At 46.6% G+C, this 23,500-nt stretch overlaps 1 long non-coding RNA gene across 1 annotated transcript; it reads right to left on the bottom strand.

Annotated features, from left to right (window-relative positions):
- Positions 1 to 5,986: 5,986 nt before the first annotated feature.
- On the bottom strand, positions 5,987 to 9,503 carry Gm40164. The gene is made up of 2 exons (XR_867694.3): positions 9,083 to 9,503; positions 5,987 to 6,464 (listed from the first exon to the last, which is right to left on the bottom strand). It is a non-coding gene; the product is annotated as a predicted gene, 40164 (long non-coding RNA).
- Between the last annotated feature and the right edge of the window lie 13,997 nt (positions 9,504 to 23,500).

Raw genomic sequence — 23,500 nt, forward strand, 5'->3', positions numbered from 1 at the left:
ACAATTGATTAAACAAAGAGCCTTCCTGACTGAACCTTGGATCCCCCCTCTGGGTTTGGACAAGGAAGTAGGGAAGTGTTTTCCTTCCTCCCCATCTGCGTCCCACCATTGGTTAAAGTCAGCCTGAGTCTGCAGAATCCCTGCTGGCTCATCCTTAGCAATGTTTTCCCCCCACTGGCCAACTCCAAGCATCCTCTGGGAAGTCAGTCCTGCAAAGGACCCGAGTGGACCCTCAGCCCTGCCACTGCCAACTCTTGGACAGGACAGGTACCCAGCTAAAGCATCGGTGTTGGCTCCTGAATGTCTTAAGCGATAACACCAACCCTGTCTGTCTCCTGGGTGTGAGAGCAGGCTGTGTCATAAAGTGGGTTTCCCACACCCGGCATGGAGCCAAGCATTCCAGAGAGAGCAAGTCTTCTTGCAATCAACTGACAGCTGTCCTTCAGCACCTTTGTGACCATGGGTAACACCAGCCCAAGTTCAGTGGTTAAGCAGCCAAGGACCATATTAGGTGATCCATGGGTGGAATGGCGAACCTCCTCCCCTTCAGCTAGTGAGTGCTCCCCTTTCTGAGAACAGCTCTTCATTCCCCAGTGGCTTGAGAATTTCTTTATTTCGGTGTGTCTTCATTTACTAGAATATGTGAAACCATAAAATAATAACAGTAACAGAGAAGATACAAATAAAGGCTCTGGGAGATGGCTCACAGTTAAAAGCAGTGGCTGCTCTTCCAGAGGATGTGGGTTCGATTCCCAGCACCCACATGGTAGCTCACAGCTATCTGTAACTCCATTTCCAGGGGGTCTGACACCTTCTTCTAGCTTCTGTCTGTACCAGGTACTCATGCAGGCAAAATGCTCATACACATAAATTAAAAATAGATAAATCTTTAAAAATAATAGTAGTAGAAGTAACAGTGGTAATATAAAACCTGGGACTTGAGGGAGAGTGGGGTTGGGGGAGGGGGAGAGGGAGAGGGAGGACCTGATAGAGAACCAGAGACATTCAAAGCCAGCCCATCTCCTGCAGCTGTACCCAGGAGCTAGACAAGAAGGTATCATAATGCAGGCTCAGGTCAGTGAATCTGTGGGCAGATGAGTTCCAGAGCACCCAGGAAATAAGGAGCCACATAGAACGGCTTAAAGCAAAATCAGGAACAGTCCTGGACTCAAATCTCTCCTCTTGTCTTTTCAAATTTGTTGGTCTGGACAAGTCGCTAACCATTCCAAGGCTGGAGGTTTTCATCTGTGAAGTGTGGTTGATACTGATACCACTTTGATGAAGTAATATAGGATGAAATATGTTGTAGAGGATGCTGTAGTAATAGTTGAGATGAGACATTTCTGAGGGGCTTGAACACACACACACACACACACACACACACACACACACACGAGGACTTGTGGTCCCTGGCAGGAGTGCCTGGGACCTGACCAGCTTGAGGGTTCCCCAAGGCCAAGGACATGTCCCCAGAGTCTCTGCATGTGACAAGCACCAATGGATGGGAACTGGCAGTCAGAGCCAGTGCTGGCATTCTGGGCAGTGACCTTTGTCTCATTGGAGGGCTAGATCAGTCTGGTCACTGGGCTCCCTGCTTAATCACAAGCATTGCAGCCAAATTTCTGATGATCTAAAACTATTGATCAGCAAGGCCGGAGAAGCTCAGGGTATGTGAGGGGCACCGAAGCACGTGCCTGTCTGCACTGTTGCCATGGGATTCTGTTCGGATGTAGACAGAGGGGGTTTCTTTTTTATTTAAAACAAACAACAACGCAATGAAAATTCCCACAGATCTTTGCAATTCTCTACTGCAGAGACTGCACCGTGTTTGTGTGTTTGTGTGTGTGTGTGTGTTGCAGTGTTGCTATGACAATGCATATGGTTTTATTTGATGGAAATATGCATAGAAAGAACAGGAAGTGGTATGTATGCATGACAAAACAAACGTGACCAGTCAGAAACCAGGCTTCTGAATCTTGATCATGTGAATCTTTTGATAGCAACGTAAGGTGGAGGTCATGGTACAAAGATGCTACTCAGCCCTGAGGAGGCTGAGGGAGCTAAGGGTTGAGTAGTACAGAGCTCTGTCACTTACTCGCTGTGTCACCTCTGGCAAGTGGCTCAGCTGTGAGTGGCTTTTGCTTCCCTCCTCTCTGAAACAAGCAAGGAGCCCTTCCATGTGTCTCTGTGTGCTGTTGGGATGGAAGTGAGCCAACAGTCAGCACTCAGTCAGTGTCATTCTGGAGTGATGGTTAGAGTCTGACGTTCTCAACGAGGACGAGGGTGGCTTTGTTCTGAAATGCGCTCTGGTCTTGACCAGACTGTGCCTGGAACACTCTGCGGAAAGTCAAGGACGTTAGGCAGGGCCACACTGTGGACTGCTGGGATCAGACCAGATGATCGTCGAAGAGCCCAAGCTACTGACCACCAAGGAACAAGATGTGGGTGCAGTGGCAAATTGTTGTACTGTGACTTTCTGTATCTGGCTGAGACCCATCCACTTTACCACTCTGCCACGAACAGTGTATCCTCCCAGGCCCAGTAAATGGGAGGACAGAGACTCATCTCCAAGGGGCTCATGTCCGTCAATCCTGAAGGAGCACTTTTGGGTGACAATGTAATTAGTATAATTACAACACTATTAAATCTTGATCTTCCTGCTTTTGTTCTTCCCTTCCTCTATATCCCCTCCCCCTTTCTTCCTGTCTTTTTTTTTTGTTTGTTTGTTTCAACACCAGGCTTCACATAACCCCAGCTGGCTGCAAACTCACTGTGTAGCCCCATGTGATGTCCCTGAACTCTTTGATCCTTTAAGCTCCACCTCCAAATACTGGGATTGCAGGTATGTACCATTCTGTGCAGTTAAATCCACATTTTCTAGTTCACTCACCTGGACTGAAGTCTGGCGGGGAGTACACTGCATATACTTTGTGTAGTTCACATTGCTTAAAGGATTCTCAGATCTGCTGGGATGCTGTCTGCCCATCACATGTACACAAGAGATTATTTTTTAAAAATCCTTTGGGACTTTCTGTTGATTGAGTGAGTGGCTTTATCCAGGACAATATTCTTCTGATCTGGACCAGATGTCTTCTGAGATCGTTCTCAGTGTAAATATCAGTGACACTCTGACATTCATTAATTCATCTTGAATAAAAGACAAGAAGTTGCTTTCTGTATTTTTTTTTTTTACTATTATATGTAAAGTACACTGTAGCTGTCTTCAGACACTCCAGAAAAGGGTGTCAGATCTCGTTATGGATGGTTGTGAGCCACCATGTGGTTGCTGGGATTTGAACTCCGGACCTTCGGAAGAGCATTCGGGTACTCTTGCCAACTAAGCCATCTCACCAGCCCACTTTCTGTATTTCTTAATGGTTGAGGCTTTAACTTACATAAGAAACCACAAGGAAGGCCTATATTCCTATATGTAAACAGGACTTCAAGCACCACGGCCCTTCCCAGAACAGGTGGGTTGTATTTTCTGTTTGGCCTGTCACGTGGTATTTATCTTCTGTTCAGTCACTCCGAGCTAGCATCCCTTCTCTGTCTTCTTCAAACTCCACACACCTAGCTTCTGTAACCCCGTGAGAGTCCCTCTGTAGATGCGTCTTATTTCTGTTCTCTTTTGTTTTGTTTTCTTGGTTTTTCTTTTTTTATTATTTTTATTTATTTATTTATTTGGTTTTTCGAGACAGGGTTTCTCTGTGTAGCCTTGGCTGTCCTGGAACTCACTCTGTAGACCAGGCTGGCCTTGAACTCAGAAATCCATGTGTCTCTGCCTCCCAAGTGCTGGGATTAAAAGGCAAGTGCCACCACTGCCCAGCTCTGTTCTCTTTAGTAGGAGCAGATGAGGCATCATGTACCATTATGCCCAGCTTGTCCTGTGAGTTCACTGTTCTTTCCCTGCCTACATTCTTTCTTTGGTCTCACTTCTTCTGTATCTTACACAAAAGTCTCATTTGTCTCAGCTTTGCAGCTAGAATAGCTAAACGTAATCAGATCTGGAGACATGTTTGCCAGCCACCACAATGGTTTGTTACAAGTTGGGAAGTAAAGAGTATATATATATATATATATATATATATATATATATATATACACACACATACAGGTTGGGAAGTAAAGAGCATACATATATATACATATGTATATGTGTGTGTATGTATATATATATATATATATATATATATATATATATATATATATATTACTTTAGGTATGTCAGGCACCAAAAGCCTGCACTGCCTGCAGAGACCAGAAGCAACATTGTATCCTCTGGAACTAGAGTTAGATGTGAACTGAGCTGTCATGTTAGTGCTGGCAACTGAACCCAGGTCCTCTTCAAAGGCACCAAGCACTCTTGTCCACTAGGCTGCCTCTCCAGAAGCGCCGGATGTCTTTAGGGGCACATGTAAGAAATTGAAATGTAAGGGCCAGAGTTAGAGTTGTATTATCCAAGCAAGAGGGAGTTTGTGGGCCATGGGTACACACCCTCTGCTTCTCCTATGCAGCCAGGCTTCCTGGAAGGAGGAAACACAAGGTTGCAATCCCGCCTGCTGCCTGCTGAGGCAGCACAGCCTGTGTGATTGGTCCCCCATGTGAGCCTCCTTCTGAATGGAGGCTCATGATGGAAAAAGATGTTCTCTTTGTGTTGGAGTGGGGGTGGCAGTGATACTGGAGACCAATTTAAAAGTCTGGGATTTCAAATTCATAAAAAGAGCAAACTCAAAATGTATCCAACCTGGCTCCACAGGTACCCGTTGCCTCCCTGTGTGTTTAACACCCTTCCCAATTTTCTATTTTTCCTTCGTCTTAGAACTCACAGAAGGAGCTCATGGACTGTAGTCTCATCTCTCAACTCCTCCTAACACTGGTGAATGCTGCTGTGTGTCTTCACTTGGAAGTCATTTTGACTATTTCAAAAGTGGCATTTGTAAGGACAGAGGACGCTTTGTCATGTTTCCTCTCGGGTTTCAGGAGTTTGAGGCTGGAGCACTAGGCTGATTCAGTGAGGTAGGTCTTAAAGCGTTTGCCTTATTGAGCCAGGAATGCAGAGAGGGTGGTCGGAAAGGAAGGCTGCCATTCTGCCCTGCCTCTCTGGGATGTAACTTTCTGCACAAATCTCAACCCAGGACTCTTGGCCTCCAACACTGGAGACATCTAGAGGCCAGTTGTGGCTACTTGTACACTCTTTAAAGCATCGAGAAAGCCATTTAGAGAAGCTCAAAGGTTGAGGGTGTGAGACCAAGAGACTATGTGTAAGACATAGAAAACTTCAAGCCAGCAGAGAGGGGCCATTCACAGCAGCAGCGCCCTTTCTGATCCAACAGGCAATCACAAAAGGCATGGACCAGGAGCCCTGGGTTCTGCTGGCAGTCTGCCCAGCTGAATCAGTGAGTTACAGGCTAGAGAGAGACTCTATCTCAACAACAGAATAAATTAAGGAAATGGCTGAATAAACGGTAGATGACACTTGAGGAATGACAATAGAGATAGACCTTTGACCTCCATGGAAGCACTTACATACACACACATGCATGAGCACCCGTGTCCGCACATAAGTGCACACAAACATAGGCAGGAGTACCCATGCACACACACATTTACTTACACATACACACGGGCATGAGCGCTCATGTCCATACACACACACACACACACACACACACACACACACACACACAGAGAGAGAGAGAGAGAGAGAGAGAGAGAGAGAGGAATCAAGAGTTTGAGGCTGGAGTGGACTATATATAGAGACCCTATCTAATGCCCTTTCTTCAAAGTTAATAAATTAAGAAGCTATTAGAGGACTAAGGAGCCAAGAGCACTTGAGTACCAGGGTTCTGTTCCCAGTACCCACATCAGGATGCTCATAAATGAATGCCCTGTAGCCCCAGCTCCATAGGCTCCAGTGCCCTTTCCTGGCCTCTGGAAACATGAGATATATACACCCACGCAAAACACTCAGAAACATAAAAGTGAATCATTTCTCAAAAAGAATACATTAGATTAAGTGCAGTAAGCCAGACACAAAAGAAGAAATGCTGGAAGACCTGGGCTGGTGAAACTTGTAGACTTGGAGAACGAGACAGTGGCTACTGGGGCCTGGGCACCAGAAGCCGGGTGTGCTTAGCTGCGTGGGGCTGAATTTGAGGTGGTGAAGTTCTGAAGAGGATGGCAGTGAGATGCCACAGGCTGCATGACAGAAAGTGGCAGAAGTGGCCTACTTTGCTTCGTGTATTTCCACACGATTCTTAAAATCGCATGTCGAAGCTAAACAGCCACTTGATGATGGTCTTTCTGCGAGGAGACACCATGACACAGCAACATTTAATTGGAAGTGGCTTCCAGTTTCAGAGGTGTAGTCCATTATCAAAGCAGGGAGTGTGACAGCAGGGAGCATGACAGCGTGCAGGCAGACATGGTCCTGAAAGAGCCAGCTGAGAGTTCTACATCCAGACCTGCAGACAGCAGGAAGAGAGAGAGTCTGGGCTTAGAATGGGCTTTTTAGAAACCTCAAACTCACCCTCAGTGACACACTTTCCCTAACAAGGCCACACCTCCCAAGCCCTCCTAAGTAGTGCCACTCCCTAATGACCATTCAAATATATGAAGCTATGGGGGCCATGATTATTCAAACAACCACATGATTATGGTTATATTATGATTAATATAGATTTATAAGTACATATACATATATGCATTATATGTTTTTCCATTTTCAAATCAGATGACCCAAGGGAGTCTAGTGGCTTTATACCTTCATTTTTCTGACTTTGTCATCTTGAATATCTGCTAGTATTGTGGAGTTGTTTTAAAAGTATAAATGTCAGATGCTTGGAACACTAGGTGCTTAAGGAACACTAATTATCATTATTTTCATGAAATAGAAAGCAAATTGCTGTATTCTATAATCCCATCCTGTTTATGTCTGTGGAAAGTCTGTGAGTGTGTACACGCCCCGCCCCATACTCTCACACACACATCCATCATGCGTGTGGCAGATGGCTTCTGCATTCCAGACGTTGTGCTGAGGACTGGGTTGCCAGTAGCCTGGAGCTTAGAACAAGCCATGTTCCTGATGGGATGTTCCAATAGAGAGGGCATAGAAAAGCTCTCTGAGTAGGTGCGAATTCTGAGTAGGTTGTAACAGAACACAGAGAGAGCCTGTCACGCAAAGGCACAGGAATTCCAAGTCAGCAGAAACAACAGGAAAGGTCCCCGGGGCTCAGAAAGGACAGGGATACACACAGACAGTTCTAGAAAGACGGGAAAGAAACTGTCTTGGTAGAGGTCTCATTGGGAATGGTGCCCAGAGAAGAGCAGGGGACATGGAGTGGAGAAAAAAAAATTTTTTTAAATACTATTATTGTATTTTATTTATGTATGTATTCTCTCTGTGTCTCTCTCTGTCTCTATCTCTCTGTGTGTCTCTCTCTGTCTTTCTCTGTCTCTCTCTCTCTCCGTGTGTTTGTGTGTGTGTGTGTGTGTGTGGGCACATGCACGCTACAACACAGCTTGCAAGTGTCGGTTCTCTCTTCCCCAGGGATCGAAGTCAGGTCATCAGGCTTGGTGGCAAGCGGCAAGCACCTCTACTCACTAAGCCACCAGGAATTTTACTTTTCACCCCATTTCCTTTTTTCCCCCGTTTGAATTATTTACCATAAGTCTGTATTTATTGTTAGAAAATTCTAGTTAATAAAAAAGAGGGATTTTAATGATTAATAGTAAGGAATCTAATAATGACACATTTCAAGAATCACTGTGTCTCACCTCTCTGGTTACTTTTCATATGATGAGACCAAAGAAGGACATGGGCCCACTGGTCTGACAGTAGGACAGCCTCTGTCTTCTGTCTGTCTATTCAGCTACTATTTAAGCCAGTTTCTTCTGGTCCTCTTCAGCGAAACCCCTGACTTCTCTCATTTACTAGAGCTGTTTTTAGGGCTGGAGAGATGACTCAGCAGGTAAGAACACTGACTGCTCTTCAAAAGGTCCTGAGTTCAAATCCCAGCAACCACATCATGGCTCACAACCATCCATAATGAAATTGGATGCCCTCTTCTGGTGTGTCTGAAGACAGCTACAATGTACTTACATATAATAAATAAATATTTTTTAAAAGGAACTATTTTTAACTTAAAAGACCTTTCAAATTTATGAGATTCCTACTGTTTGGTCACACATGAAGACACACCACAAGCAGGTATCCAGTCTCTCCTTGAGGAATGGGATATGGATAGAGAGAAACCAGTGACTTCAGAGCAACAGATAAGCATTATGCCCACAGCACACCCTGGGACCATGGGCCATATCTGCTGTACACTCCAGTAGCTTTCCTGGACTTTCCTTAACAGGGAAGAATAAACAAATAGCCTGTAAAATCTTCCAGGAGCCAGAACTAGTCTTTGATCTTAGAGGACCCTTAGTGGTTAGGACTGCTTAGGTACAGACCTTTGACTCAAGACAACTGACATTTTCTTTTTCTTTTTCTTTTTTTTTCTCTTTCTTTTTGAGAGAGGGTTTCATGTAGCCCAGGGTAGCCTCAAAATCACTCTGCAGCTGAGGATGACCACCTGAGTGCCAGGATTATAGCCATGTGTTTGCACGGTCCTGGGGACTGAACCGGCAGGGGGTCATGTGTTCTGGCCAAGCACTCTACTGACTGAGCCATGTCTGTGAGCCCCAGTGATGGACAGATCTGGAAACTAGCTCCAAGGACGGTATGGCATGGGTGTGTCTCATGAGCACCTTGTAGGAGCCATGTCTGGAGAGCAGCACGCCCAGTCCTCTGTGCTGGGGTCAGAATGGAGGGGAACACTGTCTCCTCTGTTCTCGACCGACTCATCAACAGGACAAACGAGGGGTTCACGTCGTTCCGCAGTCACTTGTGTGACCCACCCACATGCCACATCTCTCCTGCACAGCCTGTGTTTCTAGGTGTTATGGTGACCGTTTCCAGAAGGGAGAAACACGCCAAATGGAAACGCTGTGTCTGGTCTCAGGCCGTATGCGACCCTCACGTTCATCCTCTGCCCTCCTCCTAAGGGTGGCGTGGCATGGCGTGACTCCCCCTCACCTGGACAGCTGCTAACAGGGCAGGACACGACTTCGAATCCGTCCCATCCCACAGAATCCCGTTCGAGCAGGCTTCCTTGTTCCCGCCTTGTGTTTAGAAGGCTCCTTCTTGGTCCTCAGTGAGTGGCGTGTCAATAAGCAAGTCAGAGATTCCTTCGCTACCTTCCACACCTTTACTCACTTGGTCCTCCTCACAGGCCTCTCCGGCAGACGCTGCAGTCCTTGTGTACGACAAGGAAACCGAGGCAGGGTGCGATATGGCTAGTTTCTGCAGCCCTGCTTCTCTGTGGGAGATCTGTGCTGAGTAGTGTCATTGTCAATGCTGAGGGGCTAACTTGGTGATGGCTCCTGGATCTCTTCGTTTCCTATTCTGCTTTCCCGTCCCCCATTGTCTCCCCACAGACCCCAGCTGGGAAGCATGTGGGCAGATGTTTGAAGAATGACTGAAGGGGAGAGCCGGGGCTTTTATGAACTTCAGACTGTGAACTCTCAAGGAAGAGTGAGTCAGGCGTCCACATTCCTGGCATACCTTCAGGAGGTTCCATGACCTCAGACAATAAGAACCTGAGGCCCAGTGTCCTTGGGAGGCCTCCCACGAGGAAGGCTGACCTGGAGAATTTACCTCTCTGGTACTTCGTCCTGATCCTGAACTCTGCACTGCTCAGGACTCCATCTTGTCAGACCCCCTAGGCCCACCCAGACAGCTTCCTTGTTTCTGTTAAGCTGCCCCCACACACCCCTACCATCCTCCAATACCTGAACTGCCTTTCCCTGGGCCAAGCTCAGTGTGTCCTTTAAGGAGCTGAGGACATATAGCCTCCTCTGGCTCCTCCAGAAGGAAGCAGGGTCCCTGAACGCTAGCTTCCATGGGGCTCTCCTTGGCCATGCCTCTCATTGCCAAACGCTTGCGCTGGGAAGGACTTGATTTTAGTAAGTTGGGCCTACACATGATTTAACTCTTTGAGACCAGCAACAGCTCTGGCATGGAGGAGGGGCAGCCTAGTGCCAGAGATGGAGGTACTGCCCTGCCCCTGAAGTACAAGAACCATTCACCCAGGGCACCATTCTCAGAGTGTAGGTCTGGGTGTGTTAGTGGATTTAAATATGACAGACAAAGCTTTCTCCATGGCTCCTGGCTCTCATCAGCTCTCTCTTTTTCCCCCTCACCAACTTTCACCCTAGGTGAGAGAGACAGACAGACCGAGGGAGAGAGAGAGGGCGAGAGACAGAGAGAGGAGAGACAGATAGACAGAGAGAGAGGGAGAGAGAGAGAGAGAGACAGAGAGGAAGAGAGACAGACAGACAAAGAAAGGAACTTGCCCAAGGTAACAAAGCTAGAAAAGTCTGAGATAGTTGTTACAGTTTTGTTTCGCCATGCCCCACCACTTCACCAAGTCAGAAATATGCCTATTTGGATTTGAATTATTGCAAGTAAATTCTGTGCTCATCTCTCTGTGGTGCCTTCTATTTCCTTTAATTTGAGGTCTGTGTAGGGCACCCTGGACATGCCACCCCACTCTCTGCATCACCTTCACAGTTCACGAAGAGGCTGGGCTGGAGACAAGGCTGAGCTCTGGCTCTGTGACGCCTGCTTAGTCCTACTGTCCTGTGTCAACAGCATAGACATTGCCCCATGACCAATGGAACTCGCCCCAGTCTCTGTTTCCCCAAGTCACAGCTGCCACCCAGGAGTTTCGCCCTCCAGGAAGCAGGAAAGAGTGTGGGTTGGTGCAGGTGCACCTGCCTGCCGTGCAGGCCACTGGGGGAGGTGGATTGGAGTTACCCACTGGATCTGAAATCTGCCTGCACTCTCTGCCCACGGTCCCCATCCCCACCCTTTGCATGCCCGCTGGGGCCCTTTGCCTTATTCTGGCTGACAGGTGAGGGCCGACCGAGGAAGCTTGGTCCTACCTAACCAGAGCTGCCCTGACTCCCCGTGCAGCACCTGGCGGATGCCTTGCAGTAGTTAATGATCTCCCCTGGGCAGAAGAGTCCTTTAATAATTTACCAGGGTAGATAAAGAAAAAAAGCAGCGCTCTCCACCTGGAGTCCAGTTACGCTGGTGACCCAGACTAGGATTGGCTTCAAGTTCAAACTCCCTTTTCAAATGGAAAGCCTGCCCTGTAGCCGTGTGCATAAAGTCTTACTGGAACCTTCTTTTGGATATCTGAATATCCCAGCCCTGTTGTATGATCAACGCTTTAGGGCACCTTCCTTACTGGGCGGCGGGGGTGGGGGTAAGGGGACACCTGTTCTGGAAAATGGAAGAAAGCAAAATGCCCCAGGACAAAATGAGGTTTAAACATTTGAAGAATTCCTGAGAATAAAATGCTATCTTCTGGCTGCTCTATCAGAATTCTCCCGATGCTTTTGAAAAGGGAGTCATTACATGTTTGAACTAAAAGTGTGGACCTTGGGGGCAACTGGAAAGGCTTAGGAGGTGGGACGAAGGTTTTTTGCTCTTCGCTAGCTGTGAGGCACAGAGAAGGTTATGAGGTCCTAAGAACCCCACTTTCCCTGCTTGTGAGCTGGAAATGATGGGTTGTGCATGAATCATAAACCATAAACATGTAAACAAGGAGATACCAGCAGCTGTATCTTCGTTACCACGCCACCATCACCATCACTCCTACCAACATCACTGGGATTGCCCATCTCCAAAAAAACCGTTGAATTGTATAAAGACACAATTGCCTTTCCTCTGGAATATATAACAGTGAGATGTAGTAAGAATGAACCAGTAGTCCAGGCCTATTATCCCAGCTACTACAGAGTCTGAGGCTGGAAGATTGCCTCACATGGCCTGCCTAGGCTAGAGTGAATTCTAAGCTGGCCTAGGCACCGTACTGACGCTCAGTCTAAAGGTGAAAACTGGGAGCTGGAGAGATCGTTCGGTGCTTAGGAGCCTATTCTGCCCTCCCAAAGGACTGGAGTTCAGTTCTTAGCACCAATATTAGACAGCTTGCCATTGTCTGAGACTCCAGATCTAGGGGGTCTGACTCCTCTCGCCTCTGTAGGTACCAAAACTCACATGCACAGACCAGTCCCCATGCTACACACACATTATTAGAAAAAAAATCCTTAAAATTAAAAAATGGGGGGAAAGGCTTAGGCTTAAGGATATATAGCTGAGTGGTAGAGTCCTTGTCTAGTCCTTCCGGAGGATCTAGGTTTAATCCCAGTGCCAATCAATTAATAAATCAATTAACAATAAATAGAGGAAGAGGAGAACCCTATGGGCACAATGAACAACCTCTCCAAGTGACTTTGACAAGTTCCCTCCTGTATCTCTTGGTTTTGAAGCTGACTGGTTTTGCTCCTTGAGGCACTAGTAAGTGTAAGGCAATCAGTGCTTAGTAGGACTCCTGTACCAGGCGTTGTCCTGTTTGAGCGCTCTACCTTAGAAGCCAGTTCTCTGCCATGAAGAAGCTTAGTTTAGGCTAGGCTGGGCATGGTGATATTGGCCTTTAATCCCAGTACTTCTGTGGGAGACACGGGCAGGCAGATTTCTATGAGTTCAAAGCCATCCTGGTATATATAGCAAGTTCCAGGTCAGCCAGGGTTACATGCTAAGACCCTGTCCCCAAACTAAGAAACTAAAAGAAGCTTAGGCCAAATACAGCATGCAGTGATGGGAATCTGTGAGAACAAAGACCACAGAAGATGAACAGAGGGCACTGGGATGTTCTAGCCCAGCCAGACCACAGCTGAATGAGGTTTCTCAAAGCTGAACCTCTTCAGTCAAGACACTTGTGACAAAAGGCAAATCAGTCACTCGAAGCCACAAAATTTTGGAAAAGTTCGCTATGTGTTGAGCCCTAGATTTATATTCAAAAGTCAACGCTGCCCCCAGAAGCAACCGTCTCCTTAGAGGCGGCCATGGTAGAAACTCTGGAGTCGTTAGCCATTAGACTGACACTCTGCTAAGAAATTCAAGTCAAGTGCATCGTGCTTCGCTTTAGACAAATACACTTGTTGATTGACAGTTCAGTAATTGAGCACCTGCTGGTTACCAGGTTTGGGAGCTAGGGGCTGGGGTGACCCACACAGTGAAGGCCCAATTCTCTTATTGCATGCTATATGTATCTTGGATTTCAGAACAGAGGCCTGCACCTTTACACCGGGGTATGTGGGAACTAAGAATAAGTGCTTGTGGTTCCATTGGGAGAAAAAAAAATGTCCATGAAGTGAAACTTTAAGGGCCTTGAGGGTGCTGGGAACTTGCCGCACCTATCAGAGAAAATCAGGAGGGCCCACCTAGCTCTCTAATTTGTAGAGTGACTCTGATAAATGGAGGTGGGTGAATCTGAGAGCAAGCAGACTGAGAAATGAGACCTGAAGACCAGATGGTGGGAGGGATAATTATAGACATGTGTTTATCCCAGGACTGGAAACAAAAGAAGAGAGCAGCGCAGCATGGGCGGTCCTGATGGAGAGAGACACATCGCTTGCAAACCTCTGAGACGGCAGCTGAGAGATTAGGTTCATCCCAGGAACCATCAGGAGGGGAACCATGACCAGTCACTAAAGGGCAAGGAAGACAGGTTTCCACTTAATATTCAGAAGGATTCCAAACACTTCTAAGTCAGCCCCAGCAGAAAAAGTGGAGTTGACGCTGCCAAAGCCAAGGGCCTGAGCATCCTTCTACTGAGGAGGTGGGAAAGGGATCCTGACATCAGTGGAGCCAAGCATAGTGTCACATAATCCATCCAGAGTTCTCGAGTGTGTGTGTCTTTCATTCAACGCTGATGACTCTTCTTTTCAGGACAGGATCTATATATAATCGACCCTGAATTCACCAGGTAGGTTAGGCTGGACACCAAGCTGCAAAGATCTGTGTCTTTTTCACCAGCACTGAGATTATGTGTGTGGGCTGTCACACGTAGCTTCTTTCCTGGTTGCTAGAGATCAATTTTGTATCTCCATGCTTGCACAGCAAGCACTATCTCCATGGTATCCCTCTGCTGAGTTTTAGTCTTACACATATGACAGATGAGACACACCTACTACAGACTGGAAGGATGCTCTGTGGCTGATGACAGTGCTCAGCTCTCAACAACAGAACTGAACCCAGAGCAGCTGACAGACCAGGGATGCTGGGACACCAGAGATGCTGGAACACCAGGGATGCTGGAGGACCAGGGATGCTGGGGGACCAGGGATGCTGGAGGACCAGGGATGCTGGAGGACCAGGGATGCTGGGGGACCAGGGATGCTGGAGGACCAGGGATGCTGGGGAACCAGGGATGCTGGGGGACCAGGGATGCTGGGGGACCAGGGATGCTGGAGGACCAGGGATGCTGGGGGACCAGGGATGCTGGGGGACCAGGGATTCTGGCACACCAGGGATGCTGGGACAGACACCAGGGATGCTGGAGGACTAGGGATGTAAGAATAAACAAGTTCAAGGAAGTCAGAATATGCTTCAGTTAGACAATGCAGCCCTGCTCAGGAACCCTGTGCTCCTGACTGAATTTCTCCTCAGCTTCTCATGCTTCGACACAAAGCAACACCATCTTTTCAGAGCTTTGGACTCCTTTCCTGCCAGAGGAGGGGGTGGTACCACTTCACCAATACCCTGGGGGCTAAAGAGAACAGCCCAGGCTCACAGATTTGTAGAGAACAGTTCTCAGAGGTCAAGATGAGAATTCCCAGAGGCAGATTTTACAAGGATGACACAGGTGAGAGAATCATTTCATCTCTCTGGCACTGGCTCAGGGCAAAAGCCAGGGGCACTGGGTGGCCTTGGCAGTTCCTTACTCCCTAGGTGCCATATGCTTTGCACATCTATGCCTTCTCACACGGAATCCCACTGTCTCAGTGAGCTATCCTCACTTTGCTTTTAGATCCTACCCCAAATAGAAACTCTCCCACTACCCTGGACCCGAAAGCCTCATGGAGACATCAAACCCTACAGCACAGGAAATGTGTAACTGGGTGGCGAGTACCTCAAGCCAGAAGCTGAGGCTTGTTCATCCCTTACTCCTTAAAGAGGTGGTTCTGAAGCCAGTGTGCCTCTGCAGTCACGGTAACCTGCTCACTTACACCCACAGCTGAGTGCTGTTATACTATCGCTGCAGCCCATCTCCCGAAAGCTGGAGTAAAGCTCTGGCCAGAGATACAGCTTCTTCCTAAAGGAGGTGAAGCAAAGCAAATGTGGTTTCCAGTTGCTGCTTCTCCCAGTGCGGAGGCCAGGGCACCTGGGAAAGGAGTGTGGCTAACTGAGCCTGAGCAAACCAAGGCTCTCAAGGGAGGTAGGCTGCTCATAGCCAAAGCTTTTCAAGCCACTGACATAGCACAAAGCTCTACTGTGGGGAAACTCAGTATCAGGGTGTGCCTTGTGCGCAAGATAGACCAGGTAATGGTTATTGATGAGACCAAAGAACTGGCCAGAGATGTCCTGTACATAGCCAGCTCCCACAAGCCACTGAAGCTGTTCTTTTTTTATTTTCAGGAGTTTGATATTGCACACCAGTTTTCAGAAGAAACATAAATAGGGCCCCAGGGAGCTAGCATGCAAATGGGTCTGGCTATGGCTGCCCAGGGCCTTAAAGTGAGTAGGCTTAGAGCTGCTCCACAGAATATGAGAGCTGTGGTTGTGCAGTCCTCTCCCAGTGCCTCTGTCCTCCAGGCGCCAGGATCTTAGAGGTTTCTGGTGTTAACTCCGTGCCACAGGAAGAACGAGGTCCCCTCGAGGCCCTCCTGCCTCTGCATGAGCAGCTTGGTGTGTGGTTCTCTGAGGGGAAGATGGGGACTACACTGACATGTCACTCAGTCACTCGGTCACCCCGCTCAACAGGTACTGTCTCGGAGTTGCATGTTTCTGTGTCACATGACGCTTGGCATACCAGACTATAGAAGACAGCAATGTCTGTTTGGGGCCTGCTGGGAACTCATAATCCAGGAGATCTAAGCCTCCATACTTCACTGATGCTGAAAATGTCTCTATGTCTACCAAAACAGATCTTATCTTATTGTGGGTAGCATGTCATGGTTTAGGATTCCTTTTATCTTTCCTTCCTTCTTTCCTTCCTTTTCTCTCTCTCTCTCTCTCTCTCTCTCTCTCTCTCTCTCTCTCTCTGTTTTTTGAGACAGGGTCTTATATATCTCAGTTGTCCTTGAACTATAACTGAGAATCATTTTGAACTCTTGTTCCCCAAGCCTTTACCACCCGAGTGCTAGGATCACAGGCATGCATCATCACACCCCATTAATGAGGTTATGGGACTTCATACATGTCAGACAAGCGCTCTACCAACAGAGCTCTCTCTCCAAGCCCAAGCACGTCCTAGTTCAATTGACTGGGCTTTTCTGGGTGGTACATGACCTGATGATAGAGCTTGCTGAGGTCAAGGTATCACATGGATGTATCAGGCACAGGAACTGCAAACTGTAATGATACAGGAACCCAAGTAGGAGTAGATGCTGGGAGACGCACTTGATACCATGTTAGTGTACCATGTGGGGTTCACTTTGCAAAGGATGTATATCATAAGGTTAAAATAAGTCCCTTCAAGTGAGCTGGGGTGGGCTTACCTCACCCTCTCTGCTCTGAGGGTGAGAAACAATGTACAGGCCCAGCTCTGACCCTTCCAGATGAGAAGCAGAGACTGGCCTAGGAGGTAGTTCTTCAAGGCTAGGACGTGGGCCATCAATATTGATTCTCTGATTCCTACTGAGAAAGAGAGTCCTTATTCTCCTGCTCTCCATCTCTTACCCTCTCTCTCCATATATGCATGTATGTATGCACACCGAGGGACAGACACAGGCATATAAATACATGCAAATGAGATGCTGGTATGTAGATACATGCAAATGAGAGTGTTTCTGTGATTGAGGCCAGGAGTTGATGTGTACACACATCGAGGGACAGACACAGGCATATAGATATATTCAAATGACATGCAGGTATGCAGATATATGCAAACGAGAGTGTTTCTGTGATTGAGGCCAGGAGTTGATTACAGGAAGAGTGCAATGTGACTGCTAATCTTGGCTCCTTGGCCAAAATTCAGGAGGGGGGAAAAAAAGTCTTAGAATCTCCTAATGTTACCGGGGATTTCTTCTCTTTCTTTTTCAGGATAAATTATTCCTCACCGCAAACATCAGAAGCTCCAGTTGCTGGATCTGAGGCTCTGCCATGTCCTATTTATTTAGCTGAGTGCCAGGGGAACTGGCTTCTGATTTATAGGAGCATGAAGATAATACTCAGCCTCTGGGCCAAGCCTAGGGTGACTGTCAGGGGTGAAAAACATCCCGAGGAGTGCTTGCTCATCCAGACACCAGCAGAGGCTTACCACAAGTGTGTTGACACAGTGATAGGGACCAAGGTTTTAACTGTTGTTGCTGTGACTACTACTGTAGTGCCTTAAAACAGGGTCTTGCCCTGTACCCATGCTGGCTTGAAATTCACTATGTAGACGAGGCTGTCCTCAAGCTTGTAGTGATTTTCTTACCTCAGCCTCCCAAGTCCTGGCTCTGCAGGCATGTGCCACTGTGGCTGAACTTTGCTTATTTGTTTGTTTGTTTGTTTGTTTGTTTACTTATTTTACTTACCAGCAGCTGACCGAGACAGATGCAGATACGTATACCCAACCATTGGTCTGAAGTCGGCCACCCCTATGGTTGTTAGGATGGCTTTATTTGCAAGCAACAGATGACTCACCAAAATAGTTTAAATAAGGGGTTTATTGTCACACTCAACCAGAGCATCATTGGGACAGGGACTGGGTGACTCAGCAGTTTGAGCCCATTCAATGCAGAGGGGCTCCTTATTGCTGCTCTGACATTCTCCTGAAGCTCAAGGAGGGATGATGTCCAGCAGGCAAGAAGGGCACTTCCTCTCCTCCGCTTGCTTCTTATTATCAAGGATAGATATTCTCTGGAGCATCCCTCCCCTCTTTCAGTAGCCTTGATGAGATTAAGTCATGGTGACCTAAGGCAGTCCTGATGCAATCCTTAAGGGTGAGGGTGGAGACAGGGGATTTCCTTCCTAGAACTCGTGGAAGGCAAAAAAACTCAACCAAAATGGAAACTCTGCTGATATAGCAGGGACTCAGGGACACAGGGTGTGGCTGTTGGGTGGGCACCTAGTAGTAGCCATCATGTCAAATATTGAAATATAATGTTGTCACATCACTGATGGAATGAAAGCCTGTGAAATTATTGCAAAGACTTACTAAGTTGGGGGACACACAGTAAATATAAATACCATCTATCCTTCTGAATTAATTGTTTAATATTTATCAATGGATGCCAAATCCCAGAATATGCACTGCCTACATAATATTGGCTGGCTGTTCTTTTGTGTGAGTGCGTGTCTGTGTGTGTTTGTGTGTTTGTGTTTCTGTGTGTGTGAGAGAGAGACATAGAGACAGACAGAGTACTAAGAATTTTCTCTGACATTCAGTCTTTATTATCATACGGAATTTGTCTCTGTATGCCTTCCTTTTATAAAGGCAAAATAGCAACAAGAAACCCCAAACATTGCAAAACATTTTAAATGGCCAAGTATCGTCTTAAATGCAAGAGGTCAGCTAAAGACATGGGCTACTTTCCAAGAACAAACTAAATTTGGAATATAGGAGGGACCTCTCAGAAAGCCTTTCCCAGGAGCCTAAACTTTAAATTCCTGTTATGGGTGAGTGCATTTACTTTAGCTAATCTCCTGAATATATAGAATTGTTCCCCATTTGCTGGAGAAAGGCGAGATCCTTGGAAGGAGCTGGCTCAATTTTAGGAAGCCTATTGGTGGAAATCCTTTGTAGAGCCAGCCACATAATACCAAGAACACGTATCATGGCCAGACCTCTGTGTAACTCAAGTGGCTTCCTGTGACCTGGTTGCCTCTGTCTGGGGCAAGCTCAGACAATAAATCCTCTGAATTCTACCTTCTCCTCTGCTACTGCCTGACGAGCCAGTAACTAAAGTAGTTACATAGGCCAGTCCTCAATCGATCGATCGGGAGTTTCTTGAACACATCTGAAAAGTAAGTATTTATTTGAGAGTAGACCCTGAGCTGTTTCTTTAAAACTCCCCAAACTCACCTCACCAGGTTATCTGGAGCAGCGCTCCCCTCAGACCCCATAGCCTCTTTGGTTACTATAAAAATAGGTGGTTAAATTCAGCTTGTGTTCAGGATGCGCCGTATATCTTTGATTAACTTATCCGGTGTCAGTTGGAAAATGTGACATGGTTTTATAAATGGAGTAGGTGTGCACTTCTCTACAAAAATACACAGGCTGGGGCGGGGCACAAGGAGGTGAAGTGATTTAAAGCAATCTCTTTTCTTTTTCTCCGGTGTGAACAGTGTTACCACGGTGAAAAGTGGTGTTTTTGTTTTTGTTTTTGTTTTTCTAAGCACTTGCTTTGAGAAAGGGAGGAGCCTGGACTTGTAATTGGCTCCTTGCCTTTGGCCCTCCTGGAGCTGGACTTCCAGGGAGTTGAGAGCTGCCCTTTGTGAGTGCTGGGACCTGGACTTCGGGCGTCTGCAAAAGCAGGGCATGCCTTCAGCAACCTGGCATGGCTTTTCTCCGAGAAGACAAAGGTCAGCAGCAAGGGTGGCTGGTGACAAAGAGGCACATTTAGACCCACGGGCCAAGTGAGACGCGGAGCCTTATTCCAAGAGCAATGTGACACCGTCGGGTCCTTTGAGCCACAGCTGGCGTGCTCTGGTTTATGTCTGGAGGACATAAACGTATGTTTTGTTCCTCCGTTGTTAACCACACCCAAAACTCCCTACCTTAAAATTGCTACCCTGGTTTGCTCTCTACCCATTATAGGAATAGTGGAAAGGGCTTAAGCAGTTTATGTCTGATTCACAAGCTGTCAGTTGACATAACCGAGGGAGGAGGACCCACTTTCTGGATCATTTTTTCATGCACAGACATGTTGCCCACGTGCTCCTTGACCTTTCCCCTTCTCATGCCAACTCACTCTCTAGGACCAGTTCATGGGATACTGGGCTTCTGGTCGTCCACAGAGATCAGAAGAGTGGTCCTCCTTTTCGTGACCCCTCCTCTGTGAGAGAGAGGAAGTGAGCACCCCAGAATTCCACTGTGAGCAGGCAATGAAGCGCTTGAAGTCAAGAGAATAGGAGACATACTCCACTGACTGGGGTGGAAGCAATGGGCTACATGACAGACATGCAGGGAGGATGGAAAATGCCTTTGCAGCCACCGCTGGGAAATACAGCAAGTGAGGAGGCCAACCAACAATTCAGGCAAGAGATGGTGGCTTAGGTGTGCATGTTTGCACAAAGGAGAAAGGGGTCAATTCAGGAGCGTTTATGAGCAGAGTATGTGGGAACTGTAACACTCTAAAAAAAATACATTTGAGGATTTGTGAATGGAATTGGGTTTTGTAAGATTCCATAGACGTGAATCGTTACCGGTGAAATTATCACAAACGCCTGATCTTAGGACACTTATATCACTGTGTTTTAAATGTGTGCTCTGATTTAAATCATCTCTTAGGACAGCACATTTCATGAGGCATGGATTCCAGAGGGTTTCTGTGAGGGGAAAGTGTGGACCCGCACTGTGAGGTGCAGGGACCTCCACGGCCTCAGGAACTAAGAGCATGCAGGGGATGGCGAGGGAGGTTCTGGCCACGTATTTCCAAAGGCTTCATGGGAGTGAGAACCATAGGAAGACCTGGGCAGCTCTGACTTTACAGATCCATGTACTTTAAAGCAACAGCTTAGGAGGCAGAAGAAGAATATACCAAAGAAAGTATAGGATAATTGTCTGGGCTTTCCCTCCCTCCCCCCAAAAAATGCCTAAAGTTTGGGGCTGCAGAAATGGCTCAGAATTTAAAAGCCCTTACTGCTCTTATAGAGGGAGGTCCAGGGTTTCATCCTTAACACCCACATGGCTGATCACAATGGTCTGTAACTCCAGTTCCAGGGGACTCATCACAGAGTGCAAAACGCAGATGCGCATAAAATAAAAACAAATCTTTAAAAACAATTCCGAAAGCCATCTCCTCATGTTCACACGGTTAAGAAGCACCTAGCAAGCTAAGGACAGAGCTGGCCGTGAAAGTAGTCTCTGAATCTTGTGTGGCAGTCTTTCTGCTGAGTCACCTGTCCTTCTGCCCAGGACGCAGCTCTGCTGTCCCGAGACTGTGTTGTTGATAACCTATGCTGCCTATCACTCAATGGACTTTCCAGTAGTAACAGAAGCCTAGGAGAAGACATTGTGAACAGATTGAATATGTCCCCACTACTGGAAAAAAATAACCCTAAAGTATACTTTTCTAATTTTGACTTAGCTGTGTCCCTTTGTGGAATGGCGAGTACATAGCATTCATATGAGGCAGCACCCCAGCAATGATCAGGCTGCTTCGTGTCTCATAGAATATTTCTTAAAATTCATAGAATGCCTAAGACTCCAAGGTCATTCTATAACACTCTGGTCTTAAGTCTACAAAACAAAAAACCATCCCAGAATCACAAAGCCGGGATGATGGGGAGAGAGGCATGAGGGGGTCTTTATTATGGTTGCTGGTATACTGTCGTTAGTACATACATCACAATGCATGTTGATACAGTTGACTTCCATGTCATATCTGTAAAGAGAGTAGCTTTTGTCTTCACAATAATGGAACTAAACAAGATCTACTCCGGGTATACTTGATCTTGTATGGTCTGAGGACTGTAATTTCATTCTTGGCTGCTTTTGAGTTCTTCAGTATTTTCTGTATCACTGTATTTATATTTCTGTTGTACTTTCCTGTCCAAATAAAGGGGCATAATTTGCGCTCTACATATCATTGTGGTAACTGAACGTACTTGGCACCATCACTGTAAGTTCATGGAGATCAATGGCCTTTCAAAGATCCACTGTTTTTCTCAGCTACATTGTCCCTCATTTGGGACACTTTGCACAGACACTGTCTTTTTACCCATGCCATGGATCCATACAACATCATTCTGTGGTCTCTGAACAGACAGGAAGAGTCTGTGGGCTCTCTGGACATAAGGCAACAATTCAGGATTCATACTGGGGGTATTGCTTATGGATTCCAAGATCTGTCCATCAGAACTGCCCTCACAAAATCCTCATGCCTTCATCATCTTCCGCATGTTAGCATCACACACTGACCAGCCTAGCTGCAATCCACAACGAGGCCAGGTGGCGCTTAAGTCCCAAATACCATAAAATGCCAGTGCCTTCGGTGAGAAAAACTCACAGTTCTGAAGGTACAATCTGCAGTATTTCAGGCAGGGTACTGTCAAGATTAGAGACTTGTTGACTGTAGATTGTCCTAGCCATTCATCTCGAAAGCTCTAAGACAGATGCCGAGAAAGTGTTTTGTTTTGTTATTTTATTTTATTTTATTCTATTTTAGTTTTTTAGGTCTTTATTAAATCACCATTATTAATTCATCTATCTAGAAAACTCCCTTATACAATCCCAAGAGCTGTCTCCCTCCCCCACTTCTCAAAACACTTTCTCTTATGTCTAAGGATTCAAGTGCAGACTGCAATATCTCACTGTGGATTGAATGGGAGCCAGGACTGCCGGTGAAAGGAAAATTTCTCCTATAAAAGGTTTATTGTCAGCGCTTTCTAAAGATGTAGATTTTTCTAACACAGGCTGCTGGCTTTTTTTCACACACATTAGTGCAGCTGTCTCTACCTCTCCTAGACCACAGTCAGCCCCTTTCTTTTAGAATGCTCAGTGTCTAGCCTTTGACCTCTGGATAGCCCACTCTATCTAAATGCTCCTTCGGCCATCAATATGATGTGTGCTATTAAAGGAAGGGGGTGGGCAGCCCTGGCCCTTTAGCAACTGGAAAGCCCTTGAAATTCCTCACTGGCTTATTAGGATTAACACAAGTCTTTGCTTCAAGCTCATCTATTAACAAACCAGCGACCCAATAGGTCCCAGGAATTTCCCCTCGCTTCTGCTAGTAGCCAATGGTAAAATATTGAAGCAGCTTCTCTAATTTTTAGATACACTTCATCCATGCAGCTGTGGTCAGAGGTTACTAAAAGGTTCCCCACCTCTACTTGCACCACACACAGAATCACCCCGAAGCTAAAATAAGAAACAAGTGCCGCACTTGTTCGGGGTAATGGGGTAACTCTTAGGCTTTCATTTCAATCCTTGTAAAAATAAATCATTGTTTTAGGTTAACAAATTCAATTTCTGCTTCCTTTTTCTGCTTCACAAATGCCCGTGTTCAGTACTTCGCCCTCCAAGCTGACAGCTTATATGCCACCATTGTTCCCTAAAGATTTGCAAGGGCAGCCACTTTCCTAACAGTTCACTGTCACCCAAGTAGGGCACCTAGAGTAGTTCTTGACACATAGTAGGTCCTCAGGGGAAAAAAATCCTGTTGGAATGATTGACAAGAACAGTTGTTCCTGATTGCCTGGATGGGTTCTAAAAATACCAAACAACATACATTC

This window comes from Mus musculus, chromosome 3 (assembly GCF_000001635.26).
Source record: "Mus musculus strain C57BL/6J chromosome 3, GRCm38.p6 C57BL/6J".
NCBI classification, from domain to species: Eukaryota; Metazoa; Chordata; class Mammalia; order Rodentia; family Muridae; genus Mus; species Mus musculus.